Source organism: Scylla paramamosain, chromosome 31 (assembly GCF_035594125.1).
Source record: "Scylla paramamosain isolate STU-SP2022 chromosome 31, ASM3559412v1, whole genome shotgun sequence".
In the NCBI taxonomy this organism is placed as follows: domain Eukaryota; kingdom Metazoa; phylum Arthropoda; class Malacostraca; order Decapoda; family Portunidae; genus Scylla; species Scylla paramamosain.
The window spans coordinates 16,159,000-16,176,499 of NC_087181.1; the positions used below are offsets into that span (position 1 = coordinate 16,159,000).

General features: G+C 44.3%; 1 long non-coding RNA gene across 1 annotated transcript in view; it reads left to right on the forward strand.

Annotated features, from left to right (window-relative positions):
* The first annotated feature begins 2,951 nt into the window (after nt 1-2,951).
* LOC135088719 (uncharacterized) overlaps nt 2,952-17,500 on the forward strand; it is a 60,730-nt gene continuing 46,181 nt past the window's right edge. Inside the window, exon 1 of the long non-coding RNA XR_010261093.1 lies at nt 2,952-3,018. This is a non-coding gene — a long non-coding RNA (uncharacterized LOC135088719). The remainder of the gene's footprint in view (nt 3,019-17,500) is intronic.

The window sequence follows — 17,500 nt, forward strand, 5'->3', positions numbered from 1 at the left end:
GAGGAGGAGGAGGAGGAGGAGGAGGAGGGATAATTGAGAGAAAAGAGGGATAAGGAAGGATGATGAAGGAGGGAGGGAGGCATGGAAAGCAATAAGAGGGAATGAAGGAAGGGAAGAAAGAATTTTATCGAAGGGAAGGTATGAGAAGGAAGAAAGAAGAACAAGATTGGAGGAAAGAGAGGTAATGAAGGAAAGAATGACGGAGGAGCAGCAATAAAGGAAGGAATGAAGAAAGGAAGAAGGAAAGGAGAGAGGCAAAGTAGAAATTTTAGAGAAAGGAGGAATAAGAAAGCGATAAAAACAGAGAGAGAGAGAGAGAGAGAGAGAGAGAGAGAGAGAGAGAGAGAGAGAGAGAGAGAGAGAGAGAGAGAGAGTAGCTGACAAAGTTAGGAGGGAAATTCAATTAGTCACGGGAAAAAAAATAACTTTGGAGAAGGAGAGACGGAGCACACACACACACACACACACACACACACACACACACACACACACACACACACACACACACACACACACACACACACACACACACACACACACACACACACACACACACACACACACACACACACTAGTCCATGTGTCGATATCATGACGGTATCAGGACGTGCAGTGTGTGTGTGTGTGTGTGTGTGTGTGTGTGTGTGTGTGGAATTATAGTTCGTGATTCCTTTATCCCTTACATGTGTCCTCCTCCTCCTCCTCCTCCTCCTCCTCCTCCTCCTCCTCCTCCTCCTCCTCCTCCTCCTCCTCCTCCTTCACTTCTTTCTCAGTTTCATCTTTTCTTTGATATTTAAGAGATCCCTCACCAACTAATAAATAAATGAATAAATGAGGGAAGAAGTGGAAAGGAAGATGGAAACCGTTAGAGGAAACGTCAATTACTCTCGTTGTGTTCTTTATGTTCTGTTGATGCTGCCATTGTTCTTTATTGTTGTTGTTGTTGTTGTTGTTGTTGTTGTGGTTGTTATCCATCATCATCATCTACTACTACTACTACTACTACTACTACTACTACTACTACTACTACTACTACTACTACTACTACTACTACTACTACTACTACTACTATGTACTACTTGTGATACATATATGCATTTCCATATTTGTAATTTTCATTAATTCCTGCATTTTAATATTTCAACGCTGAGTAAAAGAATAATTTACTTAAAAAACGAGAGAGAGAGAGAGAGAGAGAGAGAGAGAGAGAGAGAGAGAGAGAGAGAGAGAGAGAGAGACTTAACTCCCTCTTTCTCTCCTCATCTGTCCGCCAGTCTCGAATCCCTCAACTGAACCCGGACAAAAGAGGCTCGGAGCGCCAAACAAAGCAGCACAATGCATCGCGCTCCTCTCTTCGCTGCATCAGGAATCAATGCACCAGCCAATCAGAGCCAATAAAAAGATGATGATAATACTGAAAAAGATCCATACACTTGCCTGGCTTCCGTGAAACCCTGAACTGCGCCGGGCTTCGTTCAGGACAGCGGCTTCACACACACACACACACACACACACACAACATTCCAGCCAAAATTTCCTCGTTTTTTTTTTATTCCTTACAGTATTATTCAGCATGGTATATGTTTTTAAGTAAATGGAAAATGAATTAATTGGAATGTTTAGAAGTATGTTGGAAATGAATAACGTGAGATCTTTTTTTTTTTTTTAATGGAAGATGAATAAATTGGAATGGTTTGAAGGTACTGCGTGAGAAATTGATCGTGTGAGAAATTGATCGTGTGGATTGTCTGTTTGTGTGTATAAGATGAGAAATAGTGAAGTTTTTATTTATTTATTTATTTATTTTTATTTTATTTATTTTTTGTAAATGAAAAATGAATAAACTAAGATTATAAATATACGTAAAGTGAATAAAAGTGAAATATTGGAGTATATGAAAATGACTAGACAAAATTACTTAAGCGTATGAAAACAATAAGAAAAAAAAATATTCAGGTGTTTAAGTACTACACGCAAAACCACTAAAAATAAGAAAAATAACGAAAAAAAGTACACCTAAATAACAAAGGTGTAATGAACTAACTACAAGGTCACCTCTATGATATTTCCCTACTGGTATCTGTAATTAAGTACTGGACACGTTACCATTGTTATTTTCTCACTCATCACTACAATTCCGGTCCCCCTGGAGGCGTCACGGTGGTCAAGGTGTAACTGGGCAGACCTAGCGCGTTTCCAGCCAGGCCTCGGGTGGCTGCCCTTTAAATTGAATTACTGATCTATTTACAATGAAACAAGTGAGCTGAATATTTTCCACTCCATTCCTGCGCCCTTTTTTTTTCCTTTCCTTTTTTTTTTACCATTGTTTATTATTAGTTTTGTCAGATAATTGAGTTACTTTTGTGTTTCTTGGTGTTATAATTTTTAGTGGGTGAATTATGCATGGATTAACTAATGATTGTTTTGTTTTTAGTCAGGATTGTGTGAAAAAATAATTACTTTGTCCCAAAAAATGTTCGGCTGAAATGCAAATATGCGCTGGAAATATTTAGATGACAGTAAACAAGTGTGTGTGTGTGTGTGTGTGTGTGTGTGTGTGTGTGTGTGTGTGTGTGTGTGTGTGTGTGTGTGTGTGTGTACAGCATTTCATGTATACATAATATATTCATATCTAATTGTTATGTACTGTTGGTGAATAAATGAAGTGCCGGCAACAACAACAGCAACAACAACAACAACAACAACAACAACAACAACAACAACAACAACAACAACAACAACACGCGAATTGAATATCACTCGAACACAACCTGACTAACCAAACGAAACGAAACCTAACCAAATCATATGTAACCAAACCTAACTGAACCCAACCCTATCCAACCCAACCAAACCTAACAAAATCATACCTAGCATAACATAACCTAACCTAACCTAACCTAACCTAACCCAGTCCAGCATTACAACACTAACCTTGTACCTTCTTCCACAGGTACTTAGGCAGACACACCTGTAATCTGGAAGCAGGAAGAGACAGCAACTCCGCTCCACCAAACTGTAATGTACCAGCTTGTACTTTTTGCTCAGACATTCTGCCGCTACTTCCTGGATTCGTGTAGCGAGAAATACTGCCTGAGGGAAATTAAGGGGGAGGAAAGAGGGAAGGAGGAGAGGAGAGGTGAGAGAGGCTGTGGGGAGTGAGGTAAGAAGAGGGACGGAGGCTCGGGGAGTGAAGGAAGAGGGGAGGCAAGATAGGTTAGAGGAAGTGAGGGGAAGGATGCTGGGGAATGACGGGGGCAGGTGAGGGAAGGTTAGGGAGGCTGGAGGAGTGAGGGGAGTGATGGGGGGGAGTGAGAGAGGCTGTAGAGATGGGGAAGTGAGGAGGGAGGGCAGGGGAGGTGAAATAAATGGAGGATCAGGTAAGGGGAGATGAGGAAGGCGAGGAAGAGTGGGAGAGGAGATAAGGGAGGTGAGGGGGACAAGTGAGGGGAGGAGAGTGAGACGAAGGAGGCTGAGAGAGAGAGAGAGAGAGAGAGAGAGAGAGAGAGAGAGAGAGAGAGAGAGAGAGAGAGAGAGAGAGAGAGAGAGAGAGAGAGAAGGATGAGGGATGCTAGTTCAGTTTAGCCAAGAGAGGTTTCAATATGGTGTGTGAACCTATTTTTGTGGATTTTAAGGGATAAGGAGGTTAATTTTACGGGGTTGACGAGTGATGTGTAGTCTGTGGCAGGAAACTTAAAGGTGAGAGAGGGAGAGAGAGAGAGAGGGGAGAGCACGTTATTAATGCGGACCTCAATAACTGATAAAATACTGCTGCATAATTCCCACACGACGACAGTAACAGCAGGAAAGCTCCGGCGAAGTGGTGGGTTACTGTCTTGTTTTATTTTTGCCCCTCCCCGCTCTCCTGCACCCCGCCGCGCCGCCCCATTGATCACGCATCGAAAAGACAACCTAGATTCATATAACCTGGTGCTGCAAACTAGAATGAGGTCATGGATGGGACGACTATAACGACTACTACTACTACTACTACTACTACTACTTTTACTCTTCCTTCTCTTACTAATAGTGGTGGTAATGGTTGTGGTGATTAAAAGCTTACATTAACTAATCTCTCTCTCTCTCTCTCTCTCTCTCTCTCTCTCTCTCTCTCTCTCTCTCTCTCTCTCTCTCTCTCTCTACTCTCTACTCTCAATACTCATCAACTTTATTATCAAACTTAATCTTTTCATCCTCAATTTTGCTTCCAACATTTTCAATCGCCATTACAGTTCTGTCCTTACCGATCGCCGTCTCTCTCTCTCTCTCTCTCTCTCTCTCTCTCTCTCTCTCTCTCTCTCTCTCTCTCTCTCGCTCTCGCTCTCTCGCTCTCTCGCTCTCCAAGTACACATTTCCCAGACTGACACACACACACACACACACACACACACACACACACACACACACACACACACACACACACACACACACACACACACACACACACACACACACACACACACACACACACACACACACACACACACACACACACACACACACACACACACACACACACACACACACACACACACACACACACACACACACACACACACACACACACACACACACACACACACACACACACACACACACACACACACACACACACACACACACACACACACACACACACACACACACACACACACACACACACACACACACACACACACACACACACACACACACACACACACACACACACACACACACACACACACACACACACACACACACACACACACACACACACACACACACACACACACACACACACACACACACACACACACACACACACACACACACACACACACACACACACACACACACACACACACACACACACACACACACACACACACACACACACACACACACACACACACACACACACACACACACACACACACACACACACACACACACACACACACACACACACACACACACACACACACACACACACACACACACACTAAGGTGGTGATCTGGGTGGTGATTCTTGTCCGGTCTTATTTGCTCCCGGTCATTGCAATCAATTTTGTGACCTCAATATTAATTAATCTTCCTCTTGGTCACCTTGTCTTTAATTCCCAGCCACCATCGTCTCGTTACTCTTCCTCCTTCTCTTATCTCCTTCACGTTTTATCCCTCTTCATTTTCCTTATCTCTCCTCTTTCCAGCTGATACTGTCCTCTACGTCTTCCTCTCCTCCTCTCTCCTCTCTCCTCCTCTTCTCTCTCGCTGCTATCTCATTGTGCTTTCCTCTTTATCTCTCCCTTTCTCTTCTCCTTTCTCCTTTCTTACGTGACCGACATTAATTGTTTGAACTGAGAGAGAGAGAGAGAGAGAGAGAGAGAGAGAGAGAGAGAGAGAGAGAGAGAGAGAGAGAGAGAGAGAGAGAGAGAGAGAGAGAGAGAGAGACTTTTCTTTCCTTCCTGCTTCCTTCAAAACGTGACGAAGAATCCTGCACGTCTCTGGTGAATAAACACTGAAGGAAAGGAGGAAGGAAGGAAGGAAGGAAGGAAGGAAAGAAAGAAAGAAAAACCTAACGTACTCGTACCTTACCGTGGTCTCCAAGTCTCCTTCTCCCGTCTCGTCTCCTGTACTTGACTGAGGCGCGGCAGACCTAAATTACTTCGTCAACTTTTGTAAGGTTGAGGGCAGAGGCAGAGAGAGGGGGAGGGGGCAGACAGGCAGAGAGACAGGCAGGCAGGCAGGAAGGGAAAAGCAGACGGAGGGAAAGAGACAGACAGATAGATAGAGACAGATAAGCAAAAAAATAGACAGGCAGGCAGGTAGAGATAAGCAGACAGACAGAAGCAGAGGCAGACAGGCACTGGGGGAGAGAGACAGGCAGGCAGGCAGGCAAGGAGGGAGAGAGGCAGCACAGGCAAGCAAGTTCTGACACAAAAAACAGACACCCGCGGCCACAGTGAGGGGGGACGCGCCGCCAAAGTGTCTTCATTCCCTCGTGTAGTTTTACGTTTCAAATAATCAAAGTTTAGTCCGCACTTTTGTCGCCCACTCTTGTGTCCTCCTTTCACCGCACCAGGCCAGCGACGTGACTCACTGCAGGGGGAGCCGCTTGCTTGCTGTGTCTGTCTGTGTGAGGGAGATGGAGTGTTAGGAAATAGCTATATAATTAGTGCATAGCAAGATGGGTTAGGTAATCTGATTGACTTTATTGGTAGAAGTATATAATCTGTAGACATTGAAAAAAAAGGTATAATTTCAAGGGATAAAGAGGAAATGAAAGGTAAAGAAAGGCATGAATTCTGTAGGCATAGAAAAATCATAGGCAATTTTTTTTTAGACAGCAAGGAAAAGGAAGGTAAAAAAAGTAAACAAATCTTTAAGTAGAGAGAAAACCAGCATAATAAAGGTACTGTTTATAGTTAAAGGGAGGTTATGGAAGGTAAAACAAAGCCATAGAACTCTTAGATATAGCGAATATAATTATTTAGAAGGCAAAGCGCATAATTTATAAGCATAGACATGACACAGTGAAGAGATGTAGGAAAGGTCGAGGAGGAGGAGAAGGAGGAGGAGGGCATAGAAGAGATGTAGGAAAGGGCAGTAAGAAGAGATGTAGGAAAGGTCGAGGAGGAGGAGGAGGAGGAGGAGGAGGAGGAAGAAGAGGAGGAGGAGGAGGAAGGCCTAGAATATGTTGTTATAGAAAAAAAAAATCTTTCAGACATAGGGAGGTAAAGGACAGATACTTTTAAGAGATAAAGGGCATAGTTTGTAAGCATAGAAATAACATAGGGAAGATAAAGGTCGTGGAATCTTTAATTATAGGGAAAATAGCGATACTTTTTTAGGCATAAGGAGGGAGAGGGCAGGCTAAAGGGCAAATGAAGCCACAGGGTGCAAAAGAGAGCCAAAGGGAGCCACAGAGTCGAAGTCACAAGGAGGGAGCCAGAGAGAATCATAGGGAGCCAAAGGAAATCACAAGGAGCCACAGGGAGCCACAGGAAGCCAAAGGGCGTCACAAGGAGCCACAGGGAGTCACACGGAGCCACAGAGAGCCACAGGGAGTCACAGAGCCACAGAGCCACAGGGAGCCACAGGAAGTCACAAGGAGCCACAGGCAGCCACAGGGAGCCACAGAGAGCCAGAGGGAGCCAAAGGGAGCCACAAGGAACCACAGGGAGCCAAAGGAAGTCACAAGAAACCACAGGGAGCCAAAGGGAGCCACAAGGACAAAGAGCCACAGGGAGCCAAAGAAAGTCACAAGGAGCCACAGGGAGCCACAGGGAGCCACAGGGAGCCAAATAAAGTCACAAGCAGCCACAGGGAGCCAGGGGGAGTGGCCACGTGGACAGAAGAGTGTTTCACGGCTTAAGGAAAGGAGCAGCGGTGTTGGTAATGACAGAACCCCCGCTGTGGCTTTGTGCGCCGGTCTGTGAGAGGAGATGCTGGCTCCCTCTCACCTCTCGCCTCTCACTTCCTCTCCTCTCATCTCCATGTCCTCCACTCCTTCCTTCCTTCCTTCCTCTGTGTTCTTTTTTTTCTTCTTGTCATTTATTTTTTTTATTTTGTTAGGTTTTCTGTTTTTTCTCATGTTTGTTTTTTGCTTTTTTTGGTTTGTGATTTATTTTTATTTTTTATCTATTTATTTTTTCATTGTTGAATGTTGTCTTAGTAGTTCATTGCTTGTTCTTCGTTTGTGTTGTTTTGTGTATCTCCTCTTCCTCTTCTTTGTCATCTTCCTCCTCCCCGACTTCATTCTCCTCCTCCTCCTCCTCGGTTGGACAGAGGTAAATCCTACTTGTGAGAGGAGTGGGGCCCCGGGGAGGTCTGCTTGGCTGCCTGCGGGGGAGTGGAGGTAAAGAAGCTTACAGGCGTGAGGGGAAACAGTGCAGGGGTGGAGGGAGGGAGGGGAGGAGGGGAAGGAGAAGAGATAAAGAAAAGGTGGAGGAGGAAGTGTGGTGGAGGTGGTGGTGGTGGTGCAGGAGAGTAGGATAGGAGGAAGGGGTAGAGGGATGGATGTGAGAAGATGTAGGAAAGGTCGAGGAGGAGAAGGAGGAGGAGGCGGAGGCGAAGGCGAAGAGATTGGCGTGGGAAGTTAGTTGTAAAGAGTGGAGGGACACACACACACACACACACACACACACACACACACACACACACACACACACACACACACACACACACACACACACACACACACACACACACACACACACACCATGTAGTTACCCAAACACTTCAGGAACCGTAACGACCAAGGGCCTGAAGCCTCCCCCTGCAGCACCCCGCCAGATCAAACAGGAGAGGAGGACGCCTCAAACACACCTGATTGAAACACACCTGCTCGCCACTTAGCGCAGGAAGCTGTGGGAGGAAGAGGAGGAGGGAGAGGTAGGAGAGGTAAGGACTAGCACACACACACACGAACACACACACATACACATACAGACACATCAATTAGGATCAACATGAGTATTGCGCGCGCACCATCTTTTAGTCAAGCGTTGCGCCGCCTCTTGAATGTTGCATGCTGGTGTTGCATAAGCAGCCGCCGCGAGTGTGTGAGCGTGCGAGGGAGCGAGCGGGGCAGCAAAGGAGGGTGTGGGAAGTGGGAACAGGGCACAGTTTCATGCTGAGGAATGGAAGCCAAGTTATAATTGGTGTTGGTGTCTAGTGCGGAATGCATCTTGGAGTTTGAAAGTTGCTCTTCGCTTTGCTTGTCTCTCTGAAGGCGCCGCAGAAGGAGGAGGAGGAGGAGGAGGAGGAGGAGGAGGAGGAGGAGGAGGAGGAGGAGGAGGAGGAGGAGGAGGAGGAGGAGGAGGAGGATGAAAAGGTGAAAGTATATAGATGCGAAGATGAGTCACAGGTAAAGAGGAAACAGTAAGAAGAGGAGGAGATAGAGGATGAAAAGCTTGAAGTACAAAGATAGATTACAAAGATGACTCGGATGGAAAGGAACCAATAGAAGAAAAAGGAAAAATAGAGAAAGAGGATAAAGAAAAGGCAGCACGAGGTAGTAGGCGTGGTGGCAATTTAAGCCACAGGTAAAAGGGAAACAGAAGCTCCCATACATAGCGTAATAGGAGGAGAAAGGAGGAAAAAAATAGAAAGATAACTAGGGTACAAAGACGAAAAATAAATGATAATAGGAGGACGAAAAAAAAGAAGAAAATGAAGGAATAGGAAGGAGAAGGTTGAGGAAGAAGAAAATGAAAACAATAGGAACAGAAAGACAAGAACACACATTTAACCCACAAATAAAAAAGGGAAACAGATAAAAAGAAAAGAAAAAAGAACGAAACAGGTACTCATAGATGAACAAAAAAAAAAAAAAAGAAAACAGAGAAAGCACGAATATTCAAGTAAAAAGAACAGGTAGACGAAGGTAAGAAGACAATTAGAAAGTATAGGAGGAAACAGGTGAGGGTAGGGAACACCAGGTACGTGGATAAGTCTCAGGTAAAACTCAGGTAAGGACGAAGGTGAAAGATGAAAGAAAACGGGATATTGAAGGGAAAGGATGGATGGTGATGAAGGTGTAAGAGGTGGTGGTGAAGGGATGATGAGGGAGGAAATGGTGAAGGGGAAAGGTATGACTGATAGTGAGGGGAAGAGAGAAATGGAAGAGGAGGAACAGATGATGAAGCATGAGAGAAAGAGAAGTGGTGATGAAGGAGGAGGAGGAGGAATTGGTGATGAAATGTGGAAGGGTAAAGGTATAAGAGAAGAAAAAGGGGAACTAGAAGGAATAGGTGATGATGAATGAGACAAAACAAGGAAATGAAATGAATCAAAAATGAAAACAAAGAAAGTAAATATTATTGAGATCAAGAAACTGTGTGTGTGTGTGTGTGTGTGTGTGTGTGTGTGTGTGTGTGTGTGTGTGTGTGTGTGTTCCTTAAAAATCTCAGTATTTCTTATTTTTATTCTTTCTTTCTCTTTCTTTCCTTTTGTTTCCAATCATTAATCTTTATCGTCTTTGTTCACCCCACCGCTACACACTCTCTCTCTCTCTCTCTCTCTCTCTCTCTCTCTCTCTCTCTCTCTCTCTCTCTCTCTCTCTCTCTCTCTCTCTCTCTCTCTCTCTCTCTCTCTCTCTCTCTCTCTCTCTCCCAAAACAAGAAATAATCGACTGCAACTTGCGTGAAAAGTGACTTGCTTCCAAAAACTGAAAGAGGAAGAAGGGAAGTTTTGGGTCCATCCTCTATTCCTGTCAGGTCAAATTAGAGAGAGAGAGAGAGAGAGAGAGAGAGAGAGAGAGAGAGAGAGAGAGAGAGAGAGAGAGAGAGAGAGAGAGAGAGAGTGGGGGATGAGCAAACAAACATTAATATACCAAAATCCAAACGTTTAGGAGTAACGTAAAAAAAAAAAAAATATCTAAAGAGGAAAAAGAGCCAACACATCTGCTGCCGCTTGCTCCTCCTTTGTCTTCCCTAGCGTTGGTGAGTGAACGCGAGACAGAAAACGGTGAATATCAAACGGAAATGTATTGAATATATGATTTTTTTTGTTTGTTTTTCATTCTTCTTCTTCTGCCATTTCTTCTTTATGGCTGAGAGAGCAATGGTGGGGCGTTGTGCCAGAGAGAGAGAGAGAGAGAGAGAGAGAGAGAGAGAGAGAGAGAGAGAGAGAGAGAGAGAGAGAGAGAGAGAGAGAGAGAGAGAGAGAGAGATTACCATTAGCAGTGACATGGAGGTAGAAGACGATAAAGGAAAAAGTCAGTTGTTCTCCTCCTCCTCCTCCTCCTCCTCCTCCTCCTCCTCCTCCTCCTCCTCCTCCTCCTCCTAACTAAAACCTCCCCCTCTTACCATAACTCCCCTCCCCTTCCCCTCTCCCCTTCCCCAGAGCTTCACCAATCCCCAGGAAAACCTTTAACTAACTCAGGGGTCGTTCGCTCCCCAGATAAGAACTGTGTGTCGGTCACTAAGGGGGGCGGGGATCCCTCTCTCCCTCTCTTCCACTTGTTTTTGCTGGCGCGGGAAAAGACTGAGGAAGAAAAAGGTTAGGGGAGAGAGAGAGAGAGAGAGAGAGAGAGAGAGAGAGAGAGAGAGAGAGAGAGAGAGAGAGAGAGAGAGAATGCCAATTAACAAAAAAATACGACGAAATAAAGGTTAGGAATAAATAAATGGACAAAAAGTAGAACAAAAATAAAAAAGTTGTTTATGTATGATAGGAAAAATAGTTATATAGGTTGTTGTTATTGAAAGAAAAAAAAAGCACATTTTATTACTTACAAAGTCAACCTAAAAATATAACACAAAAATAAAGGATTAGAGAGAGAGAGAGAGAGAGAGAGAGAGAGAGAGAGAGAGAGAGAGAGAGAGAGAGAGAGAGAGAGAGAGAGAGAGAGAGAGAGAGAGAGAGAGAGAGAGATACTTCATCTTCTTCATGTGTGTTAGAAAGTAATTACATTTTTCAATAATTCACTGAAAAACGTTTTTTAAGTTTCATTGCATTTCATTTTTCTTCGTAATATTTTAAAACTTGGGGAGGAAAAAGAAGAGGGAAGAAAAATATGAGGCGATACAAAACAAAGCAACGAGGAAAGATAATTGGAAATAGCAATACAGGAAAATGAGAGGAAATATGAGCAAGACGGCAAAGAGAAAAAGATGAAAGATGAAAATACGTACAGAAGGGAAAATTTTGAAACAGGCGTGAAACAAAAAGTAAAAAAATGAGAGAAAAAAAAAATAAATATAGAAAAATTAAGAAATGATATAAAGACTCATTCCTTTATTTATTCTTTCCTTTTATTTTTCATTTATTCCTCCTTTCTGTTTCTTCTTCGGTATGTTGATTATCTCTCCGTTCTCCTGTACTGTTCTCCTCCTCCTCCTCCTCCTCCTCCTCCTCCTCCTCCTCCTCCTCCTCCTCCTCCTCCTCCTCCTCCTCCTCCTCCTCCTCCTCCACTACACAAACTCCCAATTGGATACTGTTGGAGTGGCTTTAGAATAACTTGCTGTCCTTCCTACTTCCTCTTCCTCCTCTTCCTCCTCCTCTTCCTTCGCCCTTCTCTTCATCTTCCTCCTCCTCTTCCTCGTTCTTGTCACCATCACTGTTATCGTTATCCTCCTCCTCCTCCTCCTCCTCCTTTAACCCTTTCCAAAAATCCTCACTCCCTCCCCCTTTCTCAAAAAAAGAAAAAAAAGAAAAGTAAATAAAAAAACGAGAAAAAGAGGAGTTTCGTAATAATTTTCTTTCGATGTTGGTGATCATTCTAGCCAAAGTTTGCCCAAAATGGCGATGCTTTCCTTAAGTTTGGGGCGGGAAGAGGGTGACAGACGTGTGTGTGTGTGTGTGTGTGTGTGTGTAAAGCTTCCGTCACTCCGCTTGTTGTGAAATGGTCTTCTACTGCTCTTTTTCCTCCTCCTCCTCCTCCTCCTCCTCCTCCTCCTCCTCCTCCTCCTCCTCCTCCTCCTCCTCCTCCTCCTCCTCCTCCTCCTCCTCTTCGAAACTTTACACGGAATTCAACAAATGTAACCAAACTTGATCTTCTTAAAACATTGACAGTAGCGAGAGAGAGAGAGAGAGAGAGAGAGAGAGAGAGAGAGAGAGAGAGAGAGAGAGAGAGAGAGAGAGAGAGAGAGAGAGAGAGAGAGAGAGAGAGAGAGAGAATGAATCAGGCGGAAGGGATGTGAAAGAGGGTGAAGACAAGACGAGTGATAAGGATGAAGGAAAACTAGGGAAACTGGAAAAAAAAAATATACTGTATAAATTTTCCTCCCCTTTTTTTTTCCTTCTCCCCTCGCTTGTCCTCACTCTGATCTCGTGTCCTCTCGAGTGTAGGAAATGTGCTGTTTAGATTGCCAGCATCAACGTAACCGGACCCGACGTACCCTTGTGTGTGTGTGTGTGTGTGTGTGTGTGTGTGTGTGTGTGTGTGTGTGTGTGTGTGTGTGTGTAGACGAAGCGTGCGTACCTTGTATGTATATTTTTTTTCTTTCGCTCGCTTGCTTTAGAGAGAGAGAGAGAGAGAGAGAGAGAGAGAGAGAGAGAGAGAGAGAGAGAGAGAGAGAGAGAGAGAGAGAGAGAGAAGAGTTTGTGCTAGTCTGTATAGGAGTACGTCTCTCTCTCTCTCTCTCTCTCTCTCTCTCTCTCTCTCTCTCTCTCTCTCTCTCTCTCTCTCTCTCTCTCTCTCTCTCTCTCTCTCTCTCTCTCTCGCTGCCTCGTTAGCTTCTCTCAGTCGGCATCACCGTAATTATATTCTTTGGGCCTCGCTGACTCTCTCTCTCTCTCTCTCTCTCTCTCTCTCTCTCTCTCTCTCTCTCTCTCTCTCTCTCTCTCTCTCTCTCTCTCTCTCTCTCTCTCTCTCTCTCTCTCTCTCTCTCTCTCTCAAATCAGTGTAAAAACAAGTGTCTACAAAAAAAGAGGCTGCAGGTGTGTGTGTGTGTGTGTGTGTGTGTGTGTGTGTGTGTGTGTGTGTGTGTGTGTGTGTGTGGTAGCAATGCAGATGGATGAGGATAAAATACACACACACACACACACACACACACACACACACACACACACACACACACACACACACACACACACACACACACACACACACACACACACACACACGAGAGACACAAAACAAAAAAAAATAATAAAAAAAAAGAGAGAAAAGGAAAATAGCTAACACACGCCTAATTAAACATAAAGTACTTGGAATAAAAGGAATAAAAAAATATAAATGAAATATCGCATGAAGCACAAAATCCTTCCATTTAAAGTTATTATTATTTTCTTTTTTTCTTTTTAATTCTTCCTCGCGCCATTGTTCTTCATAAGGCTTTGACTATTGGCAGATCCTGTTATGGTCCTACTCGTATACCTGTTAACATCTATTAGAGCTTGTCTGGTCTCATATTACAAGTATTCCAGTGGGAACCGTGAACTGCAGTGTGAGAGCTTCCATTGAAATGCATGTAATAACCTGACTGACCCGGGAGTGGACCTTGACCTGAGCGTGACCTGAGCGTGACTTGAGTGTGACTTGAGTGTGAAATGAGCGTGATTTGTGTGTGATTTGAGTGTGATTTGAGTGTGATTTGAGTGTGACTTGAGTGTGACTTGAGTGTGACTTGAGCGTGACTTGATTGTGACTTGAGCGTGACCTGAGCGTGACCTGAGCGTGACCTGAGCTGACCGGCCTTAAAGTGAACATCGGTAATTTTTTAAGGAGGTGAGTCGGTTAGGTTCGGCTTCTGGTTGGTCAGATGAAAGAACTAACACAGGTTGAATATATAGAGCAGAGTATGTGTAGTCTCTCTCTCTCTCTCTCTCTCTCTCTCTCTCTCTCTCTCTCTCTCTCTCTCTCTCTCTCTCTCTCTCTCTCTCTCTCTCTCTCTCTCTCTCTCTCTCTCTCTCTCTCTCTCTCTCTCTCTCTCTCTCTCTCCTCTAATTACTGGGCTTGTTATTGTGTTGAGTTATAGTGTTGCCAATTACACCTGTACAACTCTCTCTCTCTCTCTCTCTCTCTCTCTCTCTCTCTCTCTCTCTCTCTCTCTCTCTCTCTCTCTCTCTCTCTCTCTCTCTCTCTCTCTCTCTCTCTCTCTCTCTCTCTCTCTCTTAATCGTTCATCGTAAATAAACTACAATTGGTATATTTTCCCAACCCACTGTGCTCTCCCTCTCTCTCCCCCTCTCCCTCTCCCTCTCTCCTCTCACGTCCCCTCTCCCGCACACCTGTCCTCTCTTTCTGGCTTTTTATTACCTGTTCTAATTACGTGGAGCTTTCAGAACGCGATTGGATAGTGTGTGATGGTGATTGTGATTGTGAACTCTCCCTCGTCCTCCTCTCCCACCTCTCCCATCTGTGCTTTACTTCTTATCTCTCTCTTTCTCTCTCTCTCTCTCTTTTTTTTTTTTACTTTTTTTGTCTCCTGTGTAATCACGATCTTCCTCAGTGCCTTTTATGTCTCTCTCTCTCTCTCTCTCTCTCTCTCTCTCTCTCTCTCTCTCTCTCTCTCTCTCTCTCTCTCTCTCTCTCTCTCTCTCTCTCTCTCTCTCTCTCTCTCTCTCTCTCTCTCTCTCTCTCTCTCTCTGAACCATTACTCTTAAATATCTACATTTGTAATTAGCTTGATTTAATTGTTAATTGCTTTGTGTGTGTGTGTGTGTGTGTGTGTGTGTGTGTGTGTGTGTGTGTGTGTGTGTGTGTGTGTGTGTGTGTGTGTGTGTGTGTGTGTGTGTGTAAGAGGTTAGATGAAAGAGAAAGGGAATCAAAGAAGAATAGATGAACGGTAGAAGGGAAAGAGAGAGAGAGAGAGAGAGAGAGAGAGAGAGAGAGAGAGAGAGAGAGAGAGAGAGAGAGAGAGAGAGAGAGAGAGAGAGAGAGAGAGATTGCTACTACTACTACTACTACTACTACTACTACTACTACTACTACTACTACTACTACTACTACTACTACTACTACTACTACTACTACTTCCGCTTCAAAATGAAAGTTTTAAGTGCGTCTGAATGGCTTAATCAAGAGCGAGCCACGCCAGGTAATTCCCAGCAGGTAGACACGGGGACAGGTGAGCCTCGTTGCCTCCAGGTGTGTCCTCGCCCCTGCACACCTTTCGTCTACCTTAATTACCTTACTTGTGCCCTTTCCTGCTCCTTTCTACTCCCTCGTCACTTTTTTTTCTTTTTTTTGTCTCTCCTTTCTTCATTTTTTTCTCTTCTTTAATTTTGTTTGTTTAATTTTCCTATTTATTTCCTCTATTTTCATTATGTACCTGTTTTTCTTCCCGCTTCTTTCTTCTCCCTCTTCACCTTTTTATCAGTGTTCTTTCTACACATTCTCTCTCTCTCTCTCTCTCTCTCTCTCTCTCTCTCTCTCTCTCTCTCTCTCTCTCTCTCTCTCTCTCTCTCTCTCTCTCTCTCCTATACATCCTTTATCAGTTTACCTGTCTCCCTTTCCTCCTTTTATCTTTCTTTTTCTTTTTTTATTCTTTCTATCTTTCTTTCTCTTTCCATGTCAGTTCTTCTCATTTTCTTTTGTCTTGTGCTTTCTCTTTTCTCTCCTTTTGCTCCATTCACCTCCTTTACTTTCCTGTTTCTCTCCTCTTTTCCTCATTACTCTCAACATGATCTCCACTTTCTCTCTCCTTTTCCTCTCATCCCCTCTTTTTCCCCTCATTTCCTCCTCTCTCACCTCTAACATCTAATTTTTGCCACTTCGCCTCTTATTCCCCTCTTCCTCTTTCCCCCTCTCTCTTCCTACATTTGTACCCCCTGTTCTCTCTTCCCCTTTCTCCTCCCTCTCCCGTTTTCTAAAAGTCCCCAATCACTGGATGCTTTCCCCTCATCCCCTTTCTTCTAGTGTGGTTTAGTTTAGTTTCCCTCTTTCCCCTCTCCCTCTCTTTCTCTCTCCCTCTCCCTGCTTTATTTGCTTTTCCTTTCCTGTGTTTCTCCCTCCCCTCATCTCCCCTCACCTCCTCAATACCGTTTGTTCTCTACCTTATTCTCTTTTCCCCTCATCCTCATTTCCCCTCATTTGCTGTGTATTGTCTGTTTCTCCCTCCTCCTCCTCCTCTTCCTCTTCCTCTTCCTCTTCCTCTTTCTCCTCTTCCCCAACCACCAAATGCACACCCTGCTTTACACTTTCATTCTCTCGCTGTTTGTTATTCCCCTCTTCTTACCCTTCTCCCCTCTTCCTATCTATCTCCCTCTTTCCTCTCACTCTGTCAACCTTCGTAGCTCCCCTCATCTCCCTCTTCCTCCTCCTCTTCCCTCATTTCCCTTCCCTAATCTTCCCTGTGTACCTCTCCCATCTCTCCATCTTCTTCCCACTCCTCTTCCGCCTCACCTGTACAGGTCCCCTCCTTACTTTCCTCCCTCTTCCTCATTGCCTTCCTCTCCCCTTCTCCTACTCTTCCTCTCATTTACCTGTACACCTCTCCTCCCTCTCTCCATCTCTCACTCACCAGGATCTTGCTTGAAATACTGTTCCAGCCCAGCCTCGCCTCTTATAAATGAATCTGTTGTCTCTAAGATTCACAAAAAAACGTCTAATTTCAGAGGGACTTCTCCGGGCGACCCAAAGAGAGTCCTGTGCTTTGAAAGTACTTGGAATCTGGGCTGAGTGTTGGTCTGTGCTCTCTTGTGTAATGCTGTGAGAGTCTAGCCTTCCTTCCTACACCTACCCAGACTCAGGTGCATTCACTCGTACAGATTCTCTCTCTCTCTCTCTCTCTCTCCTTTGCTTGTTTTTTTTTTCTTTTTTGTCACTAGTTCACTTATTCGTTGACTTCTCCTTCTCTATCCTTTTTTTTGTTTCTCTATTTCTCTTTCTTCACTGACTCTTTCTTTCTTTCTGTCTCTCTCGTTTCCTCACTGTGTCGTCTTATTCCTGGTTCACTCACTCACTCACTCACTCACTCACTCACTCACTCACTCACTCACTCACTCACTTGAATTGCATTAACCTCCCTCCTCTTCCTCCTCCTCTTATTCCTCTTCAGATCTCTTCCTCTTTCATCTCCCTTTCCTCCACTTCTTTCACGTCTCTCTTTCTCCTCATTCTTTATCTTCTC